The 27,633-nt window shown below is 37.8% G+C and overlaps 1 long non-coding RNA gene and 1 other non-coding gene across 18 annotated transcripts in view; both read right to left on the reverse strand.

Annotated features, from left to right (window-relative positions):
• LOC102156553 overlaps window positions 1-22,598 on the reverse strand; it is an 83,966-nt gene extending 61,368 nt beyond the window's left edge. For 6 of the 17 annotated variants that reach the window (XR_005353482.1, XR_005353495.1, XR_005353484.1 and 3 more), the window contains exons 1-4: window positions 22,359-22,598; window positions 13,189-13,276; window positions 7,970-8,196; window positions 2,948-3,149 (exon numbers count right to left, since the gene is read on the reverse strand). This is a non-coding gene — a long non-coding RNA (uncharacterized LOC102156553). Of the gene's footprint in view, window positions 1-2,947; window positions 3,150-6,204; window positions 6,243-6,875; window positions 6,949-7,799; window positions 8,197-13,188; window positions 13,277-22,358 lie in introns of all 17 variants that reach the window. The other 11 variants (XR_005353486.1, XR_005353489.1, XR_005353490.1 and 8 more) reach the window with 8 other exon arrangements.
• LOC119869954 lies at window positions 121-227 on the reverse strand. Its single transcript, XR_005354914.1, has one exon. It is a non-coding gene; the product is annotated as a U6 spliceosomal RNA (small nuclear RNA).
• Window positions 22,599-27,633: the final 5,035 nt, after the last annotated feature.

A 27,633-nucleotide genomic window follows, 5' to 3' on the forward strand; every position in this document is an offset into this window, starting at 1 on the left:
TTATAAGTTAAATATTGAGATATGGTATGCTGCCCTCCAATTTTATTTTTTTTCTCATTTTATAGATATGTAATAGTTTACCATTGGTACAATAGGATTTTTTAATATGCAGAAAATGTGAAAAAAATGGAACACTTCACGAATTTGTGTGTCATCCTTGTGCAGGGGCCATGCTAATCTTCTCTGTATCTTTCTAATTTTGGCATATGTGCCTCCGAAGCAAGCACTCCAATTTGAGTCCTGCAACCATTACTCCTGGACTTTGGCCACACTTCCCAAGTGACCAGAGTTAGATGACCTGGCTTACTAGGAGTGACATTTCAACAAGGAAAAGAAGTTATGTCACCTTAGCCTGAAAATATCTTCCTATTTACTCAGAAAATATTGTTATATGCTTTTGGTTCTAGGATGCAGTTTCTTTTCTAACAAGGATTTTCTTTTCCTGAAAAAAAATCAGTCATTTTTATTCTGCCTCTTATGAAGTCTTGTCACTGAAATTTCCATGCCATGAGTTGCAATACAGAACATGTGCAGAATAAATTCTGGTCTTGTGCAAAGATTTAGGGAAATCCTCACTTTTCCAAGGTCACTGCTTGGTGTCTGTGACACTTTATAATAACTTCCCCTCTCATTTAGTATTGTTTATTGCATTTTGTGTGGGGATAATAACATGGGATGTCAGATTATTGTTTGCCAGTCTACACAGCATACACAAACATATCTATGTTTATAATGAATTTACCTCTGTAAATAAACTATGATAAAGAGAGGGAAAAAATGTAACAAAATGTTAATATTTTAATAACACTGGGGGCTGATGTAGTGGCCAGGAAAAAATTTTCTATCATAGTATGAGTAAAAGCCTTCCATTAGGGCAAGTTGCCTAGAATAGAGAGAAGATAGTGGGTCATCCTCAAGAGCAAATGACAAAGATGGGATCCCATCCTGAAGAAGAGTCCCACAGCTAGGATGGATGGTCTATGACTCTTACTACTCTTTATTTTCAATGCATTTCCATTAACAAGGGACCTGAGCTTTTAGGTTCCAGAATGGGAGCCTCTATCCCCTCTTTCACATAGAGGCTCAAAACTATCTGGACCTGTCCTGCTGCTTGATTTTGTTCTTTGTTATTTTTTAACTAGTATTAGGATAAAGATTTAGACCTTTCTTCTGAAGTGAAGGAATCTTGAGTAGGTCTTTGAAACCAAGGTCAATAAGCCTTGCCCTTGAAACCATAATACCACTGCTAAAGATTATTTGTTCCAGATGTGCTTTGGAAACATAGGATAAACCACTTGGAAGATGATAAACTTTAAGAGAGAATATAATTTATGGCTTTAAAAATATATATGGTTTTTCCTAAATGTGTTGTGTGAAGCACATTATGTCAGTAAACTAAATGAAGCCTGGTTTCTCATGAACTTAGTAGCATTAGATTTATTCATAACATCCAAGGTTTTTTAAAAGTGGTTTAAAATTAATTATATTTTGAGGGATCCCGGGTGGCGCAGCGGTTTGGCGCCTGCCTTTGGCCCAGGGCGCGATCTTGGAGACCCAGGATCGAATCCCACATCGGGCTCCCGGTGCATGGAGCCTGCTTCTCCCTCTGCCTGTGTCTCTGCCTCTCTCTCTCTCTCTGTGACTATCATAAATAAATAAATAAATAAATAAAAATTTTAAAAAAAATTATATTTTGAGAAACATTTGGCAGTACACATCATTGGGAGATAATTATAGACACCCTCCATTAAATGTCTTATAAACCAGACTGATTTCCAATGTCATTGTTTGTATAAAAGAATGCCATCTGTTCTCCTTCATTATTACTTTCTTTTTTTATAAATTTATTTTTTATTGGTGTTCAATTTGCCAACATATAGAATAACACCCAGTGCTCATCCCATCAAGTGCCCCCCTCAGTGCCCATCACCCAGTCACCCCCACCCCCGCCCACCTCCCCTTCCACCACCCCTAGTTCGTTTCCCAGAGTTAGGAGTCTCTCATGTTCTGTCTCCTTTTCTGATATTACTTTCTTATTTCTTTTGTTTATTGCATAAAGCCTGTCGAATTGAAAACTCCATTGTAGAATTATCCAAGTGAAAATGATCTTTACATAAGACATTTGTTACTGTTGTTTTTTTATTATAAAGTTAGAATCATACATAAAAATGAAAAACAGTATTTATTTACATTATTTCCTCCCCTTCCAGTTTCAACCTAAGCCTCTATTTTCTTCATGCCTTGTGCCCTTTTTTCTTAAATTATGGTATACAGTCTTTTATTTTCTGATTTTCAAATATACTTGTCTCTCTTGGGCTTATCTGTCCCAAGCTTTTTTGTATTTCTATTTATTTTACTTTTTTCAACTTGGCTTGGTTCTCACATTCAGAACTCTTCTACAAGGGTCCCCTGCTTTCTAGTGTCTTTATGTTAATGGCAGTCTACATAATTGCTTTGTAATTTTGATTATTGGGCCCTCTGCCAATTCCATCCCTTCCATTCCTTGCCTCTTCACTCCTACAGTGTGATTTTTTTTTTTTTAGAGATTTTATTCATTTATTCATTCATGAGAGACATAGAAAGAGAGAGAGAGGCAGAGACACAGGCAGAGGGAGAAGCAGGCTCTTCACAGGGAGCCTGATGTGGGATTCGGTCCCAGGACCCTAGGATCACACCCTGAGCTGAAGGCGGCACTAAACCGCTGAGCCACGCAGGCTGCCCCCAATCAATGTGTTTTAACTCATAACTTAAATGTGGCTATCAAAGTTAATTAATCTGCTTGATGATTTGACTACCCATTTGGTTCTTTTCCCCATTATCTATCCAAAACCACACCAGATTTGACCATTTAGGGGCCCCCAGCCAAAGAAAACTACCAAAGTATTTCCGTATTTGCCTAACTTAAAAATCTTAATAGCCTATAAAAAAAATTCTGGATTGATCTCACCAATCTTCAAATTTTGTCTCTTCTCTCCAAAACATTATCTTCACTTAGAAAATCATATTCTTCTCAGACCATTTCCTTCCATAACTCCATTTGGCTTCTGGAAATGAATCATGTGGACCTTTCATTTTTCTTTAATGCTCTCACATATTGTTCCAGTAAACAAATCCCTGCTAAATTTTAATTGAGGCTCTCCTCCTTCATCCTGGGAATGGAATCAGAAGAAACTGCCCTCAGCTGCATTTTTATTTGGAAGACTTATTCTTTTCTTAAAGTGAGGCCTTATCAGGCCTCACTTATTTCTCCCCACTTCTCCTTTCAAATAAATTTTCCATGTGTCAAGGCTGCAGCCTAGACCAATATCACCATTCATCTATGGTTTCTGAAACTCCAGCTACTACCAGTGAAGAGTCCCAAGTGCCACAGATGCCATAACTTATCTAAGTTATACTGTCCCCTAGATGTTGGTGTATATGTGTCTTATCTCTCTGGTTAGAATGTAAGTCTCTTTAGAATAAGAACTGAATGTTTCGATGAATGTCAAACCAAATGCCATATATAGTGGGTGATAAAGTCCATTTAGAAAGTTGTGACCCACACTTAAAAATAAATCAAATATAAACAAAGAGAGGATATTCCATTAAATTGCTCATATTATGAATAAGAATTAGCCAATATTTGGAAACAATCTAAATTGTCAGTCAATAGATGAATGAATAAAGAAAATGTAGGGATAAAGAAAAAAGATATATAGAAATGGAATAATAGGGATCCCTGGGTGGCGCAGCGGTTTGGCGCCTGCCTTTGGCCCAGGGCGCGATCCTGGAGACCCGGGATCGAATCCCACATCAGGCTCCCGGTGCATGGAGCCTGTTCCTCCCTCTGCCTGTGTCTCTGCCGCGCTCTCTCTCTCTCTGTGACTATCATAAATAAATAAATAAAAAAAAATTAAAAAAAAAAAAAAAAGAAATGGAATAATATTTAGCTACAAAGAAGAAGGAAATCTTCACATTAGTGACAACGTGGACAAACCTTGAGGCATTATGCTAAGTGAACTAAGTCAGACAGAGAAAGACAAATACTCTCTGATCTCATTTATATGAGGTATCTAAAAAAACAAACAAAAAACAGAACTCAGAAATATAGAGCACAGATTGGTAATTGCTAGAGGTGGGGGTTTGGGATGGAAGAAATAGATAAAGAGGGATAAAAGGCATAAAATAAATAAGTTATAAAAAAAAAGTCATAAGGAATGTAATGCAAAGCACAGCAACTCTAATTAATAATACTGTATTGCGTATTTGAAAGTTGCAAAGAGAGTAGCTCTTAAAAGTTCTCACTGCAAGAAAAGTTTTCTAAATATATGACAACTGACGATGATGGATGTTATGGGCTTTTTGTGTTGATCATTTTACAATATATACAAATACAAATCGTTATGTTGTATATCTGAAGCTCATGTTGTATGTCAATTATAACTCAGTTCATAAAGACAAAATTTAGAAATGGAAAAATAAAGGAGTAAGAATTATTTTGGGAAACATCTTAACGTGTGTCCACTGAGTCATGACCAGAATTTTGAGAAGCTGCACTACAGTGTAAGGACACAACAGATACCTGGTATTTGATCATTTAAGTTGTTAAAAAGAAGAGTTGAGGAAAGATTTGGAAGAAGCTTGTCTATAAAATTTTGAGGGTCTTTTTATGGCTCTTGCTCTTTGGCCCTTCAGGCTGTGGGCTCTACACAGTCTCAGGTTGCTTCATCAGCCTGATTCAGGACCTCCTTTCCTTGTTCAGAACAACTGAATGAGCCACAAAATCCCTAAGGGAATTCATATGCTGATGTAAGCCTCATGGTGGACACAATGCATAAACCCTACTGTGGGTTGTCTATCTCCCAAATGGGAAGTTAATTATTATTGACACAAGTGGCTAATTTCCATACCCTTCAGTTTAGTTTAGCAAATATTCATGGAGTGCCTCCATGCACTGGAGGCAGGGACTGAAGATATAGAGTTAAATCAGACATGGGTTACACTCTAGAAGAGTTTATGATTTAATATAGGAGCTGACAAATTGCAGCCCACAGGCCAAATCTGGTCCACAGTCTGTTAGTGTAAATAAAGCTTAATTGGAACTCAGCCAGGCTCATTTGTTTGAAATGTATTGTCTATGGCTGCTTTTGAGCAGCCACATAGAACTGAGTTGTTGCAACAGCAACCAGATGGCCCACAGAGCTTCAATATTTACTGAAAAAATCTATGAAAAGGTTTGCTAATCAATATAACATTAAAATTTAAGGTAATACTTTTTTTCCTATGGTATCTCCATATACAAAAATGACAGATGTATCAAAAGCAATGTAATATTTTCCTTATTTTTTATGACTAAACAACATAGATTACTGGTCTGATGGGGCAGCCTTAAAAGTATCCAAGAAGTGACTCCTTTTGAAAAGCTGGTGAGAGAAAAACATGATCCTAAAGAAATGACATTCATGTTTTTCTCTCTTACACATACATAACCACCCTGCCCAGAACTTGGGATGTCTGCATATAGTGCCAATATTATCACAAAAATTACAGAACTAACTCAGCTGATTATTAGGTCAGAGATCACCAAGGGCCTGCCCATTAGCTGAGGATAGGTCATCATTATCATGTGCTTGGCCCTAAAGTTATTGAGCAATATTAATTTGAGAAATTAACTTAATTTTGCATTAAAATATGGGCCTCCCAATTCTTTTGAAAAATCACATTTGGCAGCACTAGGTCTCCATTCCTGCATGACCAAAGCTCGCTGGGGCTGAAAAGCAGCTTCTGTCTTTGAACACAACATACACACTCCAGATTACCCCAGTTTCTACTGCTCCCAGATAGTTCCCTGACTCAAGATTAATTGTCAATTGCCATTTACAACAAACTTACATTGCTATTTTTTTTTCAATAAAGACATTTCTCTGAAATTATTCTTTTTTAAAAGTAGTACAACAAGATTAACCAAAAGATTTATGTTTTTGTTTTAAAGATTTCATTTATTTATCCATGAGAGACACACAAAGAGAGGCCGAGACATAGGCAGAGAGAGAAGCAGGCTCCCTGCAGGGAGTCAGATTCAGGACTCAATCCCAGGACCCCCAGATCATGCCCTGAGCTGAAGGTGTGATGCTCAACCACTGAGCCACCCAGGTGCCACAGAAAATTGCATGTTAAAAACAAAACTTTATTATGTACGTAATATGCAAACAAAGGATATGTTACCTGCAGTCATTTTACTGACTTATGTTCTTTCTTGGCCCCTGTGGAAATGATGATTAATGTCTTACACCCATAAGAAAAGTTGAGCTCAAATGTAGCTTAGAGCAGTGATCTCCAAAGAGACCCTACAAAGTATTTAAGATAAGCTATTGAAGTTTGGAGAGAAAATATTAGAATTTACATATTTGGTCTCCTTTTTAATTTGTATTCATGCTTTATATATTTTGTATATATGCTTCATATATTTTGTAAGTTTATAACATAGTTATAAAGCAATACATATAGCTATACACACACACATATGCACACATCCACATATAACTAGAAGGATATTCAAATTTATTTTAGCAATTAAGGCATGTGATCAAATTAGCTTGTAGACTTTAGTCTTGGGAACCTGGAGGGACCTGAGAGTCATCACATCCAAATATTCATTTTACAAATAAAGAATCTGAAGCCATGACATGTTAGCAGTCACCACACTGCTTGCTTTCCTAACAAGGCCTACATGAAAAATGAGACCAATGTGGTGATAAAGAATTCCCCTGAAACAGCAGAGTGATTTATAGGAAATGATCAGACTTCCTCCTCCAGCACAGCACACATTTCAACCACTGGTACTTCTAATAGTTTCTCCTTTTTTGTGAAAAATGGCATCTGATCAATTTCCCCACCTCCTGTAGAGGCCGCCCCTGTAGCTGCGTTCTCATTGGCCAGCTCCCCTTGGCCCTCATCTGCCTTCCTTTCCTGTGGAAATAAAATATAAGGGCAGGAGAAAGGACATATTTGGTAATGTTACACTCCTCAGCTTCCTGCTCGGGGCTGTTTCAGCTGCAAAATGTCAAGGGAAAAAATATCCCTCCAACTTGGAATGAATTCCAGACAGACCCTGATGCCTGCAAATTTGTCAGAGAGAGCCAAGTCCAGAAAAGCAGAACATGAAGAAGGTCCATTATTCAACTTCAAGAGACACTCACATAATCAGACACTCTGGTATTTATGATTTTCCCCATTTCAGATGGTCTGTAGTTCACAACATTCCCCTCCCTTTACCGCTGATTCTGAGCTTCCTTTCAAATTAAACCTCAACAGTTATAAAAAGACTCTCACATTACTTATAAGCCGCAAGCAGTACTGGGAGACACTGTTCCTACCGGGCTGTTTGGGGCTGGAGAAGGACAGCTCTTTTTGATTATTAGTCTGGGAAGAGCAGTCCAGGAAGGCAGACTCACTTCACCTTGACCACACCACTGTCCTCATCTTGCTACCACATCTATGCCAAGACCTCTTGCCACTCACAGCATTTGATACAATGATCTTTACTAAAAAGCAGTTATTTTATTCCATTGGCTTGCTTTTTCATTTTGGCTTTTATTTTTATGGGGCAAGGGGGCATGGAATAACCAGAAAGTTGATCCTGATACTCTCAGCTTGTGAATATACCAGCAAGACTGTCTGGAAGGTTGAGTTTTGGGGGATCTTAGTCTTTTCCTGGCATTCAGCACATTCTCTTTCTCTTTTTAAAACCATTGCCACATGCTGGCAAAAAGGTAAGGAAACAGAATTTGTAATCCAAACCTCATTAAATTGCTACATACACATTTTCCCTTCTGCTTCCTGTTCTTCATTTCCAAATGCCATGGCATTTGTTTGCACTCGGTTACCCTAAGTCCTTCCTTGGGTTCTCCAAAAGGCACAAGGCATCCAAATATCAGTTTTAGCAACCAGTGGAAGTGCCCACATGAGGAATGGGGTGTTCAGTGCTCACATGTGGTCTTGATGAATGAGGGTCTTCTTTCTCCTTTTCCTGACCCGTCCAGCATCCCAACACTGGTTTTGCTCCTCAACAGTCTAAGGTTTGTGCTACTTCCATGGTGATCAACTGCTAGGTCATAAACATTAGATTGTGTCATCATTGGATGAGTCAGCTGGGAGGAAGCTGGGCTGGAAATACAGTCGAAAGGCTCTGTTGACAGATGCCATCTTAATCACGGCCTGCGTGGGAAGAGGAAAACTGTCCTGGGCCCATCCCCGGCATTGATTCACAGACCTGGGTGGCTCTAGTAGAGGCTGGGAAAGGCCATCCCCAGGGAATATCACTTTGCCCTCCTCCAGGCTTCTCACAGGATAGACACACAACTCAAATGAGGGGGAAACTGAACAAGGAAGCTTTTGCTGGTTACTTTGTGTCAGCAAAGAAAAACAACTTTCACCTTCTTTTCAATACCGGGTGCTGTTCCCTCTTAAATAGCTTACATGGTTAGCATTGCCTACACTTCTTGATGCATTCACTTTTGGTATGATTGCTTTTCCACTTTATCAGCCTTGTCTATAAAATGGGCAATGTAAGAACTCACCTTTTAGAAGGCAGGAGGTGGGACTACACAATACCATTATGTTTGTTTCAGTCAAATTTTCCCAGCTCTTTTGGGGCACCTGGGTGGCTCAGTCGGTTGAGCATTCGACTCTTGATTTTGGCTCAGGTCATCATCTCACGGTCTTGAGATCCAGCCCTGCATCAGGTCTGCACTGAGTGTGGAGCCTGCTTAGGATTCTCCATCTCCCTCTACCCCCATCCCTGCTCGCACACACGCTCTCTCATTTTTTTTTCCTATCTCTTTTAAGCACTGGTGACTATTAGAAATTTTGCCATATTTTAAAAACACAATTTCCTGAGTCCATATTTCATTCTAGAAGAATCAATTTAATATTTCCAAATTTGGGTTTTTAATGAGTGTGATGTCCAGAGCCACTGTGCATTTGGCAGACTGGTCAGTGAGAGAAACAATGTCCTTCCCTGTGTTCCCTATCAAGAACTGCTCAGTATTCCTGCTAACCTGTTAGGCTTTATCATCCAGTCATTTTAGACCTGCAAGAGAACATTCCATCAGAGGATCAGGTCCTATCATGGGCAATGTAAGACCTCAGAAACTGTAGTACAAACAAATTTACCATGGCTCAGATTAATAATAGATAGCACTTAAATGGTCAGCCCAATTGTGTTCCTTCCCTGCTAAGGATAGAATCCAGCCAGGCAACTCAGACCAGAAGTAAGGAAGCATTTCTGGCCTTAAGTTACAGAAGTTGTGATGTTTGAATATCTTTATGATTGGCCTGGAAGATCATATTTGAATGGCTAAAGTGCATTTCTGAATGGAGATGGGGGACAAATTTATGATTCCTAAGCTTTTATTCAAGATCCAAGAGTCTCGAAGTTTTTGAAAAGTGACTCCATGCATTTCTCATTGCTATTAAGATTGTTATTCATGGTCAGGCTACTTTTATATAACAAAGACAAATTCTGCTGGTTGGAAGATAAGTGAGGAGTTATTTATTATATCTCTCTTGTTTCACTGAAGAGAAAACCCAAGGACAGGAAGGTCATTGTCAGAAAGCCAGCAGCAGAGCTGAGCCTACAATGCAGACCCCCTTGGCTCCCTGTGCTGTGTACTTTACTACACCATGGGCTTACTTATAATATGAATCTATTTAAGATGTAGCTCCAGTCTGCAGGAATTTTGTTTATTTCATGAGCAGCACTGAGACAGAAATATGAGAATCTCTGGGAATTGGCATGGATAAATATTACAATTTAGAAGAATAGCTTAGGCAAAGTACAAAAGAGGAAATGCTATTTAGATGAGTTCATTACTACTCACTAAAAAAATTAAGCTCAAGGTCCAACATTTTCCTTTACTTTGCCCAACATCAGAGGCTTTACACGGCAACTTCCCAAACAAATATGTTTCATACATTTTGTCTTTTCAAAGGAACTTGTTTTAATATCTAATCTTGTGTTTATTAACTTCTTTTAGAAAAAGTTCTATTTCATCTCTACAAATGCAAAATTGAACCTAATTTTACCTCTCTCTTCTTTTATAGTTCCTTAAATGGATAATGCTGGTTTTATAAGATATCAGCCAGCTTTAATTTCTTTTTTTTTTTAAGATTTTATTTATTTATTAATGAGACACAGAGAGAGAAGCAGAGACGCAGGCAGAGAGAAGCAGGCTCCATGCTGGGAGCCAGACGTGGGACTCGATCCCGGGTCTCCAGGATCACACCCTGGGCTGAAGGGGGCGCTAAACCACTGAGCCACCGGGGCCGCCCAGCTTTAATTTCTAAGATATAAATTCCTCCCTCCTTTCTTCCTTCCTTCCTTCCTTCCTTCCTTCCTTCCTTCCTTCCTTCCTTCCTTCCTTCCTTCCTTCCTTCTTCCTTCCTTCCTCCCTCCCTCCCTTCCTTCCTTATCTTGGAGGTTAATCTACCCATTTCACATAGGAATCCAGTTGAATTGTTCCTTCGGTTTTCTATATGGAAGCTACATTTGAAGGGTGTCCTCAGTTCTACTATTGATCAGAAGTCATGCCTCACAGATTCATTTACTTATGAATGACTTTAGGAGCTAACACTTTTAATGACACAAGAAGTCTAATTATATTAGATGATAAAATTCTCCCCTAAAACTGATATTAATATTATAATATCTGTTTTCTTTCCTGTTTTGGTCTTTTTAGATTCTTTGTTGAGTGTCTAACAAAATCATAATTTTAGTAAACTCCCCATGAAGGCCAAGTAGGCACATCCCTAGCTGGTTTGATTTAGGGGGTTCCAAAAGCCATTTTAACACCAAATATTTTTTCTGTCAATCAGTTGGAAATTAAAGTTCCAGCTAATGGATTGCATTGTTCAGATTAAGACATCATCTCTAAAACACTCTGTCGGTTGGCATCTGGCAGTATCAAAGTATTATTAACCCATTAGTCCCTATGAGTACATTGTTGTTGTTTTTTTTTTTAAGCTTTTATTTATTTATTCATGAGAGACACAGGAAGAGAGAGAGGCAGAAACACAGGCAGAGGGAGAAACAGACTCCATGCAGGGAGCCCAATGTGGGACTCAATCCCGGGTCTCCAGGATCAGGCCCTGGGCTGAAGACAGCACTAAACTGCTGAGCCACCCGGGCTTCCCCTGAGTACATTAGTTTTATATATGAATCCCAGCATGGGACAACAGAGGGTTATATTTTGATAGTAAGCATACATGGTCTAGATTGACTATGCTGGGTAAGGAAGCCCAGGTTGGACAATAGCAGGGGAAGATTAAGGTAAAAATAAGAGAAAGACTAAATAACAATTTTCTCTTCACTTGTTGTGGGATGCTGTATTTACATTACTCATATTTCAAGCATCCTTAATATGTCTATTGACTTCTTTGTCAAAGGTCTTCATTAGTGTTAATTGATTTGAATCTTCAGATTGAGTCTTAAGTGTGTATCATTAAATGAAGGCTGCTAGATCATTAAATGAGAGTCCTAATAGAATAATATAAGTGCATTAGATTAGGTGAAAAATTTTAAAAGCAAAAAAGGCTTGTAGTCAAATTTTATGATGATTTATATATGTCAGAGGAAGCAAGCAAGGCATAGAATATAAAAGAAAATGGAATTTACATAATTTTTTAAGTTAAGGAAAAATGAATTGGAATGAGAAGACTGGAAATTCTAGTACAAACTAACCATACATTTTAATTCCAGAGATAACCTATCAGCTCAGCCTAGTGAGGAGATCACTGTGGCCTTGCTTTCATTGCTGTTCTTTTCTGATAAAGCAACAAAATGCATTTTAGTACATGAGCACTTTGTGTGTGTGTGTGTGTTGACATTGATTTAGGAAGACACAGATAAACTATGAGTTACAGATTATATTCCTAATGTTCACTTGATAAGAAATGATCATTGGCAGCTATAATTGGCTATTTATGTCCAGCAGATTAGAGAAAATCTACTGATATGCAAACACTGTTTTCCAGAAAATGATACTTTGAGGTACAAAATCCTTCTAGAGATTGGATTTTGGAGATGTGTTAAACTCTGGCAATTTCACTGTGGAGTGGGGTCAAGAACAGAGTGATGTGGGCAGCCCTGGTGGGTCAGCAGTTTAGCACCGCCTTCAGTCCAGGGAGTGATCATGGAGACCTGGGATCAAGTCCCGCATCAGGCTCAATGCATGGAGCCTGCTTCTCCCTCTGCCTGCGTCTCTGCCTCTCTCTCTCTCTCTCTCTCTCTCTGTGTGTGTGTGTGTGTGTGTGTCTCACATGAATAAATAAATAAAATCTTTAAAAACAAACAGAGTGATATAATTCAAAATAAAGCTACCACTCCTCTCCTTTACCAATAGAGAAAGCTGGATACCATCTATTTAGGTTATCAGGAAAATAGTAGCAAGAGTTGTAACAGTTAAATTTTGCTTCTAAATTATGGAGTTTGTACAATAAGAGTTTTAATGATTATTTTGAAATAAAAAGAATTTGAACACATGCAAACATATCCACCGAAGAAACATACATACATTGGTCATGAATTAGTATTTCATTCATTCATTCAGCAAATGCTATTTGTACCTACTAAATTGTATTAGAGTTCTTTAGAGAAAAGGGACTACCTAGATGTGCATATATAATTTTTAGTTACATTTATAGAGACATTTATTTTAAGGAATTGGCTCTGGTGATGTAGAAGCTTGCCAAGTCCAAGATCTGCAGGGTAGGCCTACTGACTGGAGACGTAGGGAAGAGTTACAGTTTGTGTCTGAAAGCAGTTTTGCTGGCAGGATTACTTCTTGGCTTGGGCAGGTCATTCTTTTTTCTATTAAGGCCTTCAATTGATTGGATGAGACCCACACACATCATGGAGGTAATTTGCTTTCCCAAAGTCTTCTGTTTTAAATGTACACCTCATTTTTAAAATAGTTTCACAGAGATATCTACAAGAACATTTGACCAAATATCTAGGTACCATGGCGTAGCCAAATTGATGCATAAAATTAACCATAACATGAGGGCTAGGCATAGGCCTAAACATTATGGAAATAGGCATTATCTCATGGAGCTTACATTCTAGTGGCTTTTAGAAGTTTGAGACATGTTATCATAGAAGTTACAAAAAATATCCAAGTTAAATTCAATTGGTAGCATTCTTACCCTCACCTTTTGATGATGATGATGATGATGGTGATGGTAGTGGTGGTGGTGGTGGTGATAATGATGATGATTATTTAGCATCTTCTGGGATTACCTGGATTGAGAAAATTTAGGCACTTGTAAAGAGTTTGCTTTGTTGCCATTGTTGGTGAATGCGAGGATCATAAGGATCTTTCTGAAGAATAAAGCATCTTTTTCTTTATCCTAGTAAGTTTAGAGCAACAGAAACTATGATTATATGACACTTTTCCTAAAACTTTTAGAAAATTACACAGGACATCTCACCGAGCAGAATCAGACTGTGAGGGTCATGATAAAATAGCAGACTAACTATAATATCAGAGACATACAGGAAGTTTTATGGATTCCTGTTTGTTTACCTGCAAGGGAAATGTCTGAAAGCCTGAAATATACATTACATATAATTTGGCTGATTTCCATAGTGTAGTGGTCATAACACTTGCCTGACACATAATTTGGCTGCACTTAGAGGAAAATCTTGGATTGCCTTGCACCTTCTAACTCTTATCAAAGAACCTATTGTCACCTGTCTCTACCCATCGGTAAAACACAGACTTTATTAGTATTTTACTCTTTTTTTCCTTACAGTTTGCTTTTTCACTTCATTACACCTGTTTTCAAGTGCTAAGTGAAATCACTCCTTATCCTTGGGAGAAAATAACACAAGAAATGACAGTCATGGAATCTTCCTCTGGATATGGGAACAGAAATAATTCTCAAAATAAATTATGGCCACACACAGGTAGCTTCTTCATGAAATGACTTGGTGACTTCACAAGATAGGCCCCACCCCACTTATCCTGGGATGAGCGTGATTTGGGCTGCTGTCCTTGCTGGGGGCCTATAATTATAGCACAATGATGAAGGTACATCTATGAAAGCAAACTTTGTCTAGATCTCTCTCAAAGATACATTCTGCTTTTCCAAATTACCTCACTTGGAGGCTGATAGTAGAAAACGTCATTATATGTCTGGAAAGATACGTAGAGGACCTGCTAACATTGTTTGCTCTGGGGTGGGAGCTGGGAACTCTGGGTAAGGGCAGGGTAGGAGTTTGCTTCTCAATGCACTCCTTTGTACTACTGAAAATTTACTATTTGCATATATTATCTCCTTAAAATTAGCTACCTGTCTAGCTAATTAGCTAACTTAATTAATAAAATATAAAACATCCAAATAACTAGAAATACCTGGATCTTCTGTTACTATTTAGCTACTATCTCCTCAATTTACCTCTTAAATCAGTTATTGCCCCTTCCTTCCTTCCTTCCTTCCTTCCTTCCTTCCTTCCTTCCTTCCTTCCTTCCTTCCTTCCTTCCTTCCTTCATCTCTCTCTCTCTCTCTCTCTCTCCCTCTCTTCTTTCTTTTTTCCTTCCTTTCTTTCAAAGAAACTCTGTACCTTAATATACTGACCTTGTTCTTCCTTGAACAGATCAGGCATATTACTGCCTCAGGTTCTTTGCAAAAAGAGTTTCCAGTATCTGCAAAGTTCTCATCTCCATTATCTACATGGCTTGTTCCTTGCTACTTTTTTTTTTTAAGATTTTATTTATTTATTTATTTATTTATTTATTTATTTATTTATTTATTTATTTGAGAAAGAGAGAGAGAGGGAGCATGAGCAGAGGGGACAGGCAGCGGGAGAAGCAGACTTCCCACTGAGCAAGGAGCCTGATGCAGGATGAAGGACTCGATCCCATCCCCTGATTCTGGGATCAGGGTCTAAGCCAAAGGCAGTTGCTTAACCACCTGAGCCACCCATACTCTCTTGTTCCTTGCTACTTTAAGTCTTAACTCAGATATCACTTTCTCAATAGGGCCTATCTTGACTACCCTGTTTAAAATCGCAGACTTAAAATAGGTGATGGAGATTAAGGAGTGCACTTATGAGGAGCACTGGGTATTATGTGGAAATGTTGAATCACTACATTGTACACATGAAACTAATATTACACTGTATGTTAAATAACTGGAAGATAAATAAAAACTTTAAAAAATTAAGTTAAACAATAAAGTTGCAAACTTCCTTATCCATTTTATTTTTTGTAGTAACTATATTCTTTTAATGTACTGTATAATGTATTTATTCAACATCTTTATTGTATGTATCTCAACACTGAAATTAAGATCCCTGAGGGCTAGGATGTATCTGCTTAGTTTGCTGCTGTTTCTACAGTATCTAAATACTGCCTGGCAATCATAGGTTGTCATGAAAAAATTGCTAAAGAAATGAGAGAGGGCAGCCTGGGTGGCTCAGAGGTTTAGTGCTGCCTTCAACCCAGGGCCTGATCCTGGAGACCTGGAATTGAGTCCCACGTCAGGCTCTCTGCATGGAGCCTGCTTCTCCCTCTGCCTGTGTCTTTGCCTCTCTCTCTCTCTCTCTCTCTCTCTCTCTGTGTGTGTGTCTCATGAATAAATAAATTTAAAAAAAAAGAAATGAGAGAGAAGATGAATGAGTTTTGTTTTCCAAATTTGTTATGCTTAACTGAATACCATTAAGTGATTTGAGACTGACACGTATAGTTTTTAATTCTATTAATGGTCATTGTTTTCCAAAAACAGTCCTTAATGTATATTTTGAACATAAATTCAAGAATAACCTCCTCTGTTTTTTGCAAAGTTAAGTGTACTTTTTCTTCTGTTACTTCACAAATCTTCTGCCTCGCCAGGATCCTTGTAGTTGTTAACAGTACTTTACAGTCGAAATTACTGTTATTAACATATTATTTTTGTTTATAGATTTTTGAACTTATGAGGCTATTTTGAACATAATCATTCTGTTTTGGACACGTTTACCATCATTGTTTTTTTTAGCTTTTGCATCAAGGATGTTTGCTAGTTTATTTGGGAGGTCATTGCTCTAGTTATGTGCACGTTTTATAGGTAAACCCCAGTGACAAACATGTATTGCTGTCCCTTTTCCTATATAATCATGCCACAATGGTCCAGACTGCTTGTATCTGCTCCCAAGACAGATAATGTCAAGGTGGGAAGTCCCAGCAATACCATAAGTAATCTATATAATATGCCGGTACAATAGTTTAAGAAAATGAGTAACCGTTGTTATTTTAAATTAATAATTTCCTATTATTTTCTTATAAATTATTTCCCTACCAATGCTACCTTGTCTGTAAAGTGAGGATATAGCAATACTCATTTCATAGGATTATCTTGAGGATTTAATGAGATTTTATATACATATAGAGAGAGACAGACACAGACTGTGTGGAACAATGCCTGGGCCACTGTCAGTGCATAGTAAGATAGTTGCTATCATCAGCATCACCATCATTATTATCATTATCATTATTTTATCCAGAAAAACTGACAGCTTTACATAATGGATTGATCCTTTGGGCTTAAATCTTTATTCCATTCTGTATCTATGCCTTTGCTATGGTCTCTTCATGGGCAGAGTGTGGTTCTTCATTGCTTGAATTTGAACTCAGTCATATGACTGGTTTCGGCCAATAGTCCATGAACAAAAGTGGCCATTTGCCAGCTCTAATTCTAGGCATTAAAAGCCCTGTATTTCCACTTGGCACCTTTGCACCTCCCCATTGCTGTGTAAGAGCTTTGTTCTAGGTTGCTCCTGCCTCCGCAGACTGGGCCCCGGAATGAGGACACAGAGGCCAGAGCTCCCTTGGTCAATCCACAAAAACACAGTGAGTAACAAAGCCATTGGCTGAGCCTAGCCTTGATCATCTGAACCCCATTCTGCTCACATAGGTATAAATAATGATAAATGATTGCTGTTTGAAACCTCTGTGTTTGGGAATAGCTTGTAGCATAGCAGGTGAGTTAACACGCTTTCCTTCAGATACACCTGCACAGAAGACTAACCAGGGACAGGGTCAAGTGATAACACTTACTCTCCGGCTGGATTCTATTACATGTTTTGCCCAGATGCTGGCCACAGCTGTCAGTGAACAGGGCCCAGAGTAGTGCTGCAAGGAAGTGAGTGGTGTGGGGGAGAAGCAAGGATTGGTGCCAGTTTCTGCCTTACGTGTTTTTGCCACCTTCCATGATCTGCCAGCGGGTACAGCTGCAGCCTATGGACAAATGATACAATATCCTGGGCATTAGCCTAAATGGTATCACACATGCAAAGAGCCACAGCTGCTCTTTGTTGTGCTTCTTGCTGTTCTTGGCACTATTGCAGTGCCTGGGGGTGGCATGGATTTCTGCACATGAAATGCATCTTTCCAAGATTCATAGATAGTGTGTCTTTTCAAGATTCTCAAATTTGATCAAGGCCACCAGTAAGGATGAGGACTGTGCATTTGGAAAATAGGCCAGGTTCCTTTTTGCATAGTGGATTTTTTTTCCTCTCAAAGTAATCATGCAAGTAAATTAATCGTATGAAATTATTATATAACATCATCTAGTTTATCTTTCTGGGAGAAAGCTAAAACCTCACCCATATTTTTAATGTATTTTTTACATTTTTAAAAAGACAGGAACATTTACTGCTTTTTTTGCTTTGTATACTGACATTCATAACAGCACATGTGTCAATAAATTCTATGGATTAATCATTCAATAAATCAAATGTATAATTAGTTTCCATTTCCAGGTAAAAAGGTGATTTATTCTGCATGTGTGTCCTGAGGTAATTGAAAATCGTTATTAATTAGTACGCTTCTGATGAATGTAATCCATCTCAAAAATTTCTGAGGTTGGTTTGAAACCTAAAAATGAGAAAGTAAGAATAAATATGAGCCCACAGAATAGTGTCATATTTCTAGTCCATCCAAAACTTAAGGTGTTTTTTTTTCTGATGCTATGGAGATGGAAGAAGGAATAAAGATAAAAAAGTAAGTTATATATATTGATCCAACCAGAGTTCATAATTTAGTAGGGTGGAATAGAGCCACCTATCAGAACATTATCTGTGAGAATGTAGACAAATAAATATATAGAGTAGTTGTTTTCAATCCTGCTTGCAAAATAAACACTTGGGGAAATTTTTAAAACTATCACTGCCTTGCCTTACTCAAAGCCTTCTTCTTCTTCTTTTTTTTTTTTTTTTTTTTAAGATTTTGTGAATTCATTAGAGAGAGAGAGAGAGACCATGAGCAGGGGGAGGGGCAGAGGGAAAAGCAGACTGCTGGCTGAACCTGGAGCCTGGATACAAGGTTCAATACTAGGACCCCGAGATAATGACCTCATGACACCCTCAAAAAAGCCTTCTAATTTAGTTGATCCTGGGTAGGATCAAGGAATGAGTACTTCATGGAAGCTCCCCACATGATTCTACTGTGTGTGGGGTTTGCCCAGCTAGTACATGGCATTTTGAAATGGTTTTAATTCAAAGAGGATGCTAAAATGGATACACCACCTATTTTCAGACTTCTTTAGAGGATTTGAGCTTACAAGTAGGGTTTGAAAGGGAAGAAGGGTGGATTGACATAAGAAAGTGTTTTTCTTTTAAAATCAATGCTATGATTTGGATTTTCTCATATCCAAATATGTTTTACAATTTCAACCAGCAAAACTTTGATTGATTTGTAAGATGATAATTTTTGCCTACTAATTTCCTTTATCGGTATTTTTATCCAATGTCAGTCTAGATTGCATTTTCATATCTGTCTTCTTTGTAAAACTATGACTTCACTCAGTGATGTGCTGGAGCGGCTTACGGTGGCTTGCAAAAGTTGACTGTGCATATTGCGTTCCAGCTCTTATATTCAGGAATGTCGGGTTGGTATATTGAAATTAGCCACACACAAAAAAAGTGTTTACATCATGGACATTGGCTAATGCTAAAAAATCAGATGCTCTCGGATCCCAGATGACGATTAAACATTTAGTGGCACACAACTGATTCCAGCAGAAGAGAAGTAAGGCACATAAATTGATTTTTTAATTCTTTAATTCAGTTATCTTTGAATTAGAAATCTCAATGTTTAAGTATCTATTGATCTGGGAGAAAGTAAACCTACATTTTCCAAGGATGCCTCTTCTGTATTTTTATTTCCTACTGAACCCCCCTCCTCATTTTACCCCTTTCACCCACAACAGAAATTCCCACATATTCTCTGCCGAGAAGAGATTTACTGTTGTTAGCTTAAGAATTGCTCTGTGTACTCTCATATAATCCATACTGCAGTGTTCAAGTCTTCATTTTGGCTACACAGCAGCCCTTCTTTGTTTGATGAGAAAAGATAACCAAGAAAATAAATTAGCAGTCTTATGATTGACCCTATTTTGTTGTTGTTGTTATTCAAGGAAACCCAAAATGAAGCAAAATAACCAGATTTTGCCAAGGAAAACATTTTCAACCATTTCAATTACTGTTTTAATTGGCTGGGTCTGGCTGCCAGACTATCCTCTAATCTCTACAAGAATGTTATTTGGGAAAAGTTGAAATATGCCCTGCATGGAAGCCACATTCATCTCTTCAGCACATTCTAGCTTGAATAACTCTCTCAGCATACTGGAATCATATTAGAGTAAAATTGGCAGTTCCTGGAAGAACATAATCCATAGATCACATAAAAGCCTAATTTGCTATTAGCATATTATTGAAAAGTCTGAAAAATGTTGCATACCCAAGCCCAAGATAAAGAAAAGTGAGGATGTTGAGGTGTTTGTATAGCAAATACCTCCAGACAATGTGCAGATGTATGTGTGTGTGTATGTGTGTGCAAGACTGCATATGTGTCTGTGTGTGTATTAATATAACAATAGAAAGAGGAAAATGGTAGCAATTATTTGGTTTCATGAGAGCATTTTGGAGTGTGGGAGTGTGTTTTGTGAAAATTTTATAAAGAAATAGCCCTAGATGCTTATCAGACTTGGTTGAGATACAGGAAAAGGCTTTTCTTGTTTGTTTTAACTGAGTCTTGAGAAAATTGATATTAAGACAAGATTATTACATTTTCAGGCGGCCATTCCAGTGTGTTCTCATTCAAATGGGACAAAGAGTTATTTGTAGTTAGATTCCACAAACAGACTCAGAAAACACACAAAAAATATGTGTGGCTATGACAACCAATTGCATTTTTATCCTAGACAAGTCTCTTCAATAAATTCAGTTTGTCAGACACTGTATTGAAATTACAATATTTAAACTAACATAAACTTTGCTGGCATTTGTTTCATATGTTGGGACAGGCCACTGTTGCAGAAATATGTGTGATTGTGCAGTTGTAGAGAGAAGTTTTGTTGTAGCTGCTCAGAGGAAATATGTCTCTGAGAATCTATGTGTTGTTATGAAGTAAGGGTGTGAAAAAGTGTTTCTGTACTTCACAGGATTAGATGACTGGAACTGGGGTCCCATCCATTTATATTCTTCTATCAGCTTTTTAAAAAGATTGTATTTATTTATTCATGAGAGGCACACAGAGAGAGGGAGAGACACAGGCAGAGGGAGAAGCAGGCTCACTATGGGACTTGATCCCAGGATCCTGGGATCACGACCTGAGCCAAAGGGAGATGCTCAACCACTGAGCCACCCAGGTACCCCTTGATCAGCTTTTTTACAGGAGTTGCTGCAGAGAAAGAAGTAGCTTGCAAAGCCCAGTCCCCATCATTAAATTCCACAGTGGCACTAATTCACCCAAAAATCATAATGTAATTAGTCTTTAGATCTGAAGTGATCAAGGGAAATGAGGGAATAGGGGGAGAGAGTACAAATTACGTTCAAGTCAAAAGAATTTCTGGAGTCCCAAAGCCCATATATCTCCAGGGACCATCAACCATTTCTTCCTGGTCAATGACCCATTTATTTGTACAACTAACTGATCTTCTCAGCTTCTTACTGGCATTTGTGATGCACCAGAATTAAGAGAAAATGGCTCAGGAGCCAGATATGGTACTCTTTACCTCAAGCTGAATCACTATTCTAATTTCCTTCCATCTTTGTTGTTTCTAACAAACTTGTATCTATATTACACTATTATTAGACCTAAATGGAATTCTAATAGTTCTCCTGTGTTATTTCTCCATCCTGTACACAGATATTTCAGTAGAGATTGAACAAAGTGTGCCAATGAAACCAGCACTTTCATCACAGTGCCTGAAGTTCTTAGTAACTAGGATTCTAACTGCAAGCCTAATACTGCCACTACTAGGGTTCACATGCTGCCCCAGAACTGGTTGACATCCTCTTTTAGAGCAGCACATTTCAACTTCCCGTCCTGGCACTGAATTGTATGGATTAAGTGTCATAAAATCATTTGATTTGGAGAAGTCTTAGAATACTGAGTTTGTAAATGAGTTAGTTTTTATAATATAAATTAGAATGCTTTAAAGCTTATTTGTGTCGTGGTGTCTCACTTGCCTGCATTCTGGTATACTTTGCAGGAGAGAATAGAGCTGTAGCTAACTCAGAAATTGTACATCCCTCAGCCCCTGACTAGAGGGTCATTAAAAACTGTGGAGATTCTGAATCACCAAAGCACTTGACGAAATAAAGTTTGTGGATGATGTGCCCATGAGAGTAAATTGAACACATAAATGTTGTTGCTTGGTGTGTCACTGAGAAGAGAAGTTTGTAAACCACTGTTTTGGAGTGAGAAGCAGCACAGAAGAATTTATTTCAGGTCAAAATGGCTTATTTAGCCACTGGCCATCAGACATGTAGCCAGAATCATGGTTTACTTTGACCTAGATTTGTAATGGGATACACCAAGTTACTTCAGTGAAGTGAAACTTTAATGAATCTTTAGGTAGAACTCTTAAGTGTCAAAAAGCATTTTCCCATAGTAAGTGTAAATTTCTTGACAAGATAAAGAATTTTTTTTGAGCCAAAGAAAAAATCTCTGTTTGTTATATATCTCCCATGCCACTTGATTGTTGAGGGAGGAGGAATGGGAGCAATATTCAGAAAGGATGGAAGAAACTTTGGAAGCAAGCACCATCTGCTTATAGTTGCTTGGAGTAGACCTTTTCTTACCTTCCATGTTTGTGCTAAATGAAGTGGGATGGATGTGGTTAGTCATGTGGTTTATAGCTAAATTAGATTGTCCATGGGAATCAGCTTCTTTCACCTATAATGGAGACCTTAAATACTATTTTATAAATACTGAAAAAGAAATCTTTCTCTAGATAAACATCAGTAGAACAAGGATTTGGGGAATGCTAATTAACATCTTACTTTTATAGAGCTCTTACAGATTTCATACTTTTAAAAAAAACTGTTTTATAACCTGACATGGCAGCCAATACAGGAAATCCAAACAAGGTTCACATGCAGTGAGAGTAGTGTTCCTACAGCAGGAAATAATTATGGTCAGCAACGTAGGTGTAGAGTCATCCCAAAGTTAGCTGACTACAGTGGATTAAGTTCACATCTGGCTGATAGAGACTATCCACAACTGACTCTGAGAATGCAGGAAAGCATTAGACAGTGCTGTGATTTTGTCCTATCTTTGCAAGCAGCAGCTGACAGTGCTTCATCAGTGCATTCATTATGACATCATTTTATGAACAATTCTTAGACCAAGATCTGAGAATCCCTGGGGTGAAGGGAAATGCCACAGACATCCATGGTCCTGGATGCCCAGAGAGTAAACAATGGTTTTTAAGCAGTTCCTAAGGCCTGAGAAATAGTTAATCATCACACAGGCCTATACCCTTCAGCATGAGTTTTCTTGGGGGAGGAGTTAGATACATTTGCAAGCCCTATTCTGGCCCCACATGTTTTTAATACATTAGAGTAAATAAAGGCTATTATGGAGGAGCGTCTCTTGAACTGAACTTTTTAATGGAAGATGTTTATATGAGGAGTCTGAATGCCAAGACACAATGCCTCATTTCATTGGTGCCAATTAATTCTCTGTCATAGCATTGACATGCATAAGTCATGAATGCAATTTTGCTCTGGAAAAAAAGAAACTCAGGATATTCTTACATCTGTGTTCATAAGCCTTCATGATTATATTTTGAGCATTATATGGAAAGATATTTCAGCTCAGTAGATGTAGGTATAGATATAGATAGATACACATACATATCTGTACTCATATATAGATATATAAAAAATCACCCATAATGGACATTCAACCTACTTTTCCTATATTAGCTCTCATCACTCTCAAGATTCTATATGGCATCTAAACAAGGCTTATTTCCTTCCATCACACCCTTATTCTCCATTTCCACTACTACCATAGCCCAGTATCACTATTCTCTGTAATGATCCTTTAAGACAACTGAAAATATATGACTAATTTTCTCTGAAATATTTAACTAAAAATGAATTCATCCTCTGTTAGCTTTTAGGATCATGTTGTCATGTCTCTCATTTTACATTCCATTCCTTCTTGTGTCATCGTCTTTCGGGTATGTGCTCAAAGATATTGGGTGTGCACTTCAATAAATGTTACATTTTGGAAATGATCTGTTAGCTTTTATTTTAGGCAGCTTTGCTTGTGAAAGACAAAGCTGATCTGTGTTTTTCACTTAGGTTAATTTGACTTCTCTTTTTGTGACTAAACCCAGCCAATCAAAATATTATGTGCATATTTGTAGTGACACAACAAAAGGGCCATATACAGAAATTATTGAATTTGCAAATTGATCCCTAGTGCCATGATCTTTCCCTTTAGCTATGATTAAAAAGTTAATTAACTCTTTAAATTAAAAAGATCTGTATCTCCTGTATAGAGAGCTTACAAGGAAAATGCTTTTGGCCTATTGGAATTACTCTAATTATTCTAAAAAATTCACTTTACTTTTTGATCTCATGATGTCAAATTAGATATTTGCTGAACATAAAAAAATGAATGGTATTCTCTTGATTTATAGACATACTCCTAATCCTAAATGGACCACTTAAACATCAAACATGTTTAACCTAGCAAACACAAGTGAAGCATGAGGTTCTTTTGGTAGTTACTAATTTATATGTCTACTTGTTCACAAGATGTATATTATTTCCTTTTGATCCTGTGCCTTATGAATAATGTGAACATTACTGACTTCTAATAAAAAATACCATCACATTATTTCAAGTATTATCTCACTGTGTATGTTTAAGAAAATATGAATAAACCTTCAAGAATAGTAAGAAAACAAAACCTATTTTAAAGAGGGGAATGAAGAAACAAAAGTTTTAGCAAGGCACTAATTCTCATATTGAACCCACAATTTCCATTACAAATTATTGTCTGATTTAATGTCTACTTTCAGAAAAAAAAATACTGGATCAAATTAAAGTTGTTTTAAATGACAGATATAGAGAATTTAGTGTTTCATGTAACAAGAATTCAGTACACTAATTTTAAATGAAAGCGAAACAAAAATCACTTAATACCTACATTGCCAGTCAAAGCCATTCTATGCTATTATAAAACACCAGACTTGGGAATGTAAGCTGGTGCAGCCACTCAGGAAAACAGTATGGAGTTTCCTCAAAAATTTAAAATAGAGCTATCCTATGAACCAGCAATTGCATTACTGGGTATTTACCCCAAAGATACAAATGTAGTGATCTGAAGGGACACCTGCACCTCAATATTTATAGCAACAATGTCCACAATAGTCAAACTATGGAAAGAGCACAGATGTCCATCAACAGATGAGTAGATAAAGAAGATATGGTGTGTATATATGTATATACACATACACAATGGAATACTACTCAGCCATCAAAAAATGAAATCTTTCCATTTGCAATGACAGGGATGGAACTAGAAGATATTATGCTGAATGAAATAAGTCAATCAGAAAAAGAATTAAAATATGATCTCACTCATATGTGGAATTTTTTAAAAAGATTTTATTTATTTATCCATGACAGACACAGAGAGATGCAGAGAGAGAGGCAGAGACACAGGCAGAGGGAGAAGCAGGCTCCATGCAGGGAGCCTGACGTGGGACCCGATCCTGGATCTCCAGGATCCTGCCCTGGGCTGAAGGCAGCACTAAACTGCTGAGTAACCCAGGCTGCCTTCATATGTGGAATTTAAGAAACAAAACAGAGGATCAAAGGGGAAGAGACGAAAAAAATAAAACAACAAAATCAGAGATAGAGACAAATCATAAGAGACTCTTAATGATAGGAAACAAACTGAGGGTCATTGGAGGGATGGGGACAGGGTGAAAGGGTAACTGAGTGATGGGCATTAAGGAGGGCACATGATGTAAGGAGCAGTGGGTATTATATAAGACTGGTGAATCACTGATCTCTACCTCTCAAACTAATAATACATTATATGTTAATTAATTGAATTTAAATAAAATCCTTAAAAAAGAAAAAATAAATGAAACACCAGAATTATCTTAATATGTATTCATCCCAAACTGTAAACAAATTTCAGTGACTGGCAATGTAGTATCTTACAAAGAACTTGGGCTTTGGAATCAGATAGACTCAGATTCATATTATATTTTTGCCACTTAATGCTGTGTACCATTGGTACTCACTTACACCAAACCCTAAGTTCTTCCTCTGTGAAAAGGGAATAATTATACTTTTTAAAAAAGCTGTATGACATGTTCATTGAGCACTATTTATAAAAGCAAAACTGGAAAACCACCTCAATGTTCAATTCCCGTTGTATTCATCAGATGTTGATACAGTACTACATGTAAAAAAAAAAAAATCTTATATTTCCCACTCGTTTTTTCTCCTTTCCCCTTTATTCCCTTTCACTATTTTTCAGAAAGGGAGTCAGAACATGAGAGACTCCTAACTGTGGGAAACGAACTAGGGGTGGTGGAAGGGGAGGTGGGTGGGGGGTGGGGGTGACTGGGTGATGGGCACTGAGGTGGGCACTTGACGGGATGAGCACTGGGTGTTATTCTATATGATGGCATATTGAACACCAATAAAAAATAAATTTAAAAAAATCTTCAAGCTCCATATCTGCAATAGCAAGCATTTATTATAAAGCTTATGTGTCTGCAGATTAACTGTGATTGGCCGATTTAGTCCAGGCTTGACTGGACTGCTCTGTGGTAATGGTACTTGACTCAGAGATCCAGTTTGAGTTCAGATTCACTCCAGATGTGCTTATTTTAGGGGGTCCCAAGCTGACAGGACCAGCAGCTATCTAAAGTGAGTCATCAAAGCATTGGAGCCAAACCAATTTGGACACCCGTAATTAACATCTCTGCATAAAATTCATGAACTTCTATTGGCCAAAATAAGTTCCATGGCCAAGCTTGACCAACAGTGTTAGAAAATCAACTGCAGTAGAACGGGGGGAAGCAAGTATTTTCTACATAAGAATCCAGACGATGACAGTAGCTAAGCAGTGTTCTAAATATTAAGCAAGATTCATGTGATAAAGGCTATCATTAGAAAATAATAATGTAATAGGAAAAAAATGATTGGCATAGTATTATGCTTGTGATCTATTTTTTTTTCTTAAATAATAAATTTATTTTTTATTGGTGTTCAATTTGCCAACATACAGAATAACACCCAGTGCTCATCCCGTTAAGTGCCCCCCTCAGTACCCGCCACCCAGTCACCCCCACCCCCCGCCCTCCTCCCTTTCCACCACCCCTAGTTCGTTTCCCAGAGTTAGGCATCTTCCATGTTCTGTCTCCCTTTCTGATATTTCCTACCCATTTCTTCTACCTTCACCTCTATTCCCTTTCACTATTATTTATATTCCCCAAATGAATTAGACCATATAATGTTTGTCCTTCTCCAATTGACTTATTTCCCTCAACATAATACCCTTCAGTTCCATCCATGTCGAGGCAAATGGTAAGTATTTATCATTTCTAATGACTGAGTAATATTTCATTGTATACATAGACCACATCTTCTTTATCCATTCATATTTCGATGGACACCGAGGCTCCTTCCACAGTTTGGCTATTGTGGACATTGCTGCTAGAAACATCGGGGTGCAGGTGTCCCAGTGTTTCATTGTATCTGTAACTTTGGGGTAAATCCCCAGCAGTGCAATTGCTGGGTCATAGGGCAGGTCTATTTTTAACTCTTTGAGGAACCTCCACACAGTTTTCCAGAGTGGCTATACCAGTTCACATTCCCACCAACAGTGCAAGAGTGTTCCCTTTTCTCCGCATCCTCTCCAACATTTGTGGTTTCCTGCCTTGTTACTTTTCTCACTGGTGTGAGGTGGTATCTCATTGTAGTTTTGATTTGTATCTCCCTGATGTCAAGTGATGAGGAGCATTTTCTCATGGGCTTGTTGGACATATCTATGTCTTCCTCTGTGAGATTTCTGTTCATGTCTTTTGGCCATTTTATGATTGGATTGTTTGTTTCTTTGCTGTTGAGTTTAATAAGTTCTTTATAGATCTTGGAAACTAGCCCTTTATCTGATATGTCATTTGCAAGTATCTTCTCCCATTCTGTAGGTTGTCTTTTAGTTTTGTTGACTGTATCCTTTGCTGTGCAAAAGCTTCTTATCTTGATGAAGTCCCAATAGTTCATTTTTGCTTTTGTTTCTTTTGCCTTCGAGGATGTATCTTGCAAGAAGTTACTGTGGCCGAGTTCAA

Source organism: Canis lupus, chromosome 1 (genome assembly GCF_011100685.1).
Source record: "Canis lupus familiaris isolate Mischka breed German Shepherd chromosome 1, alternate assembly UU_Cfam_GSD_1.0, whole genome shotgun sequence".
Taxonomy (NCBI): Eukaryota; Metazoa; Chordata; class Mammalia; order Carnivora; family Canidae; genus Canis; species Canis lupus.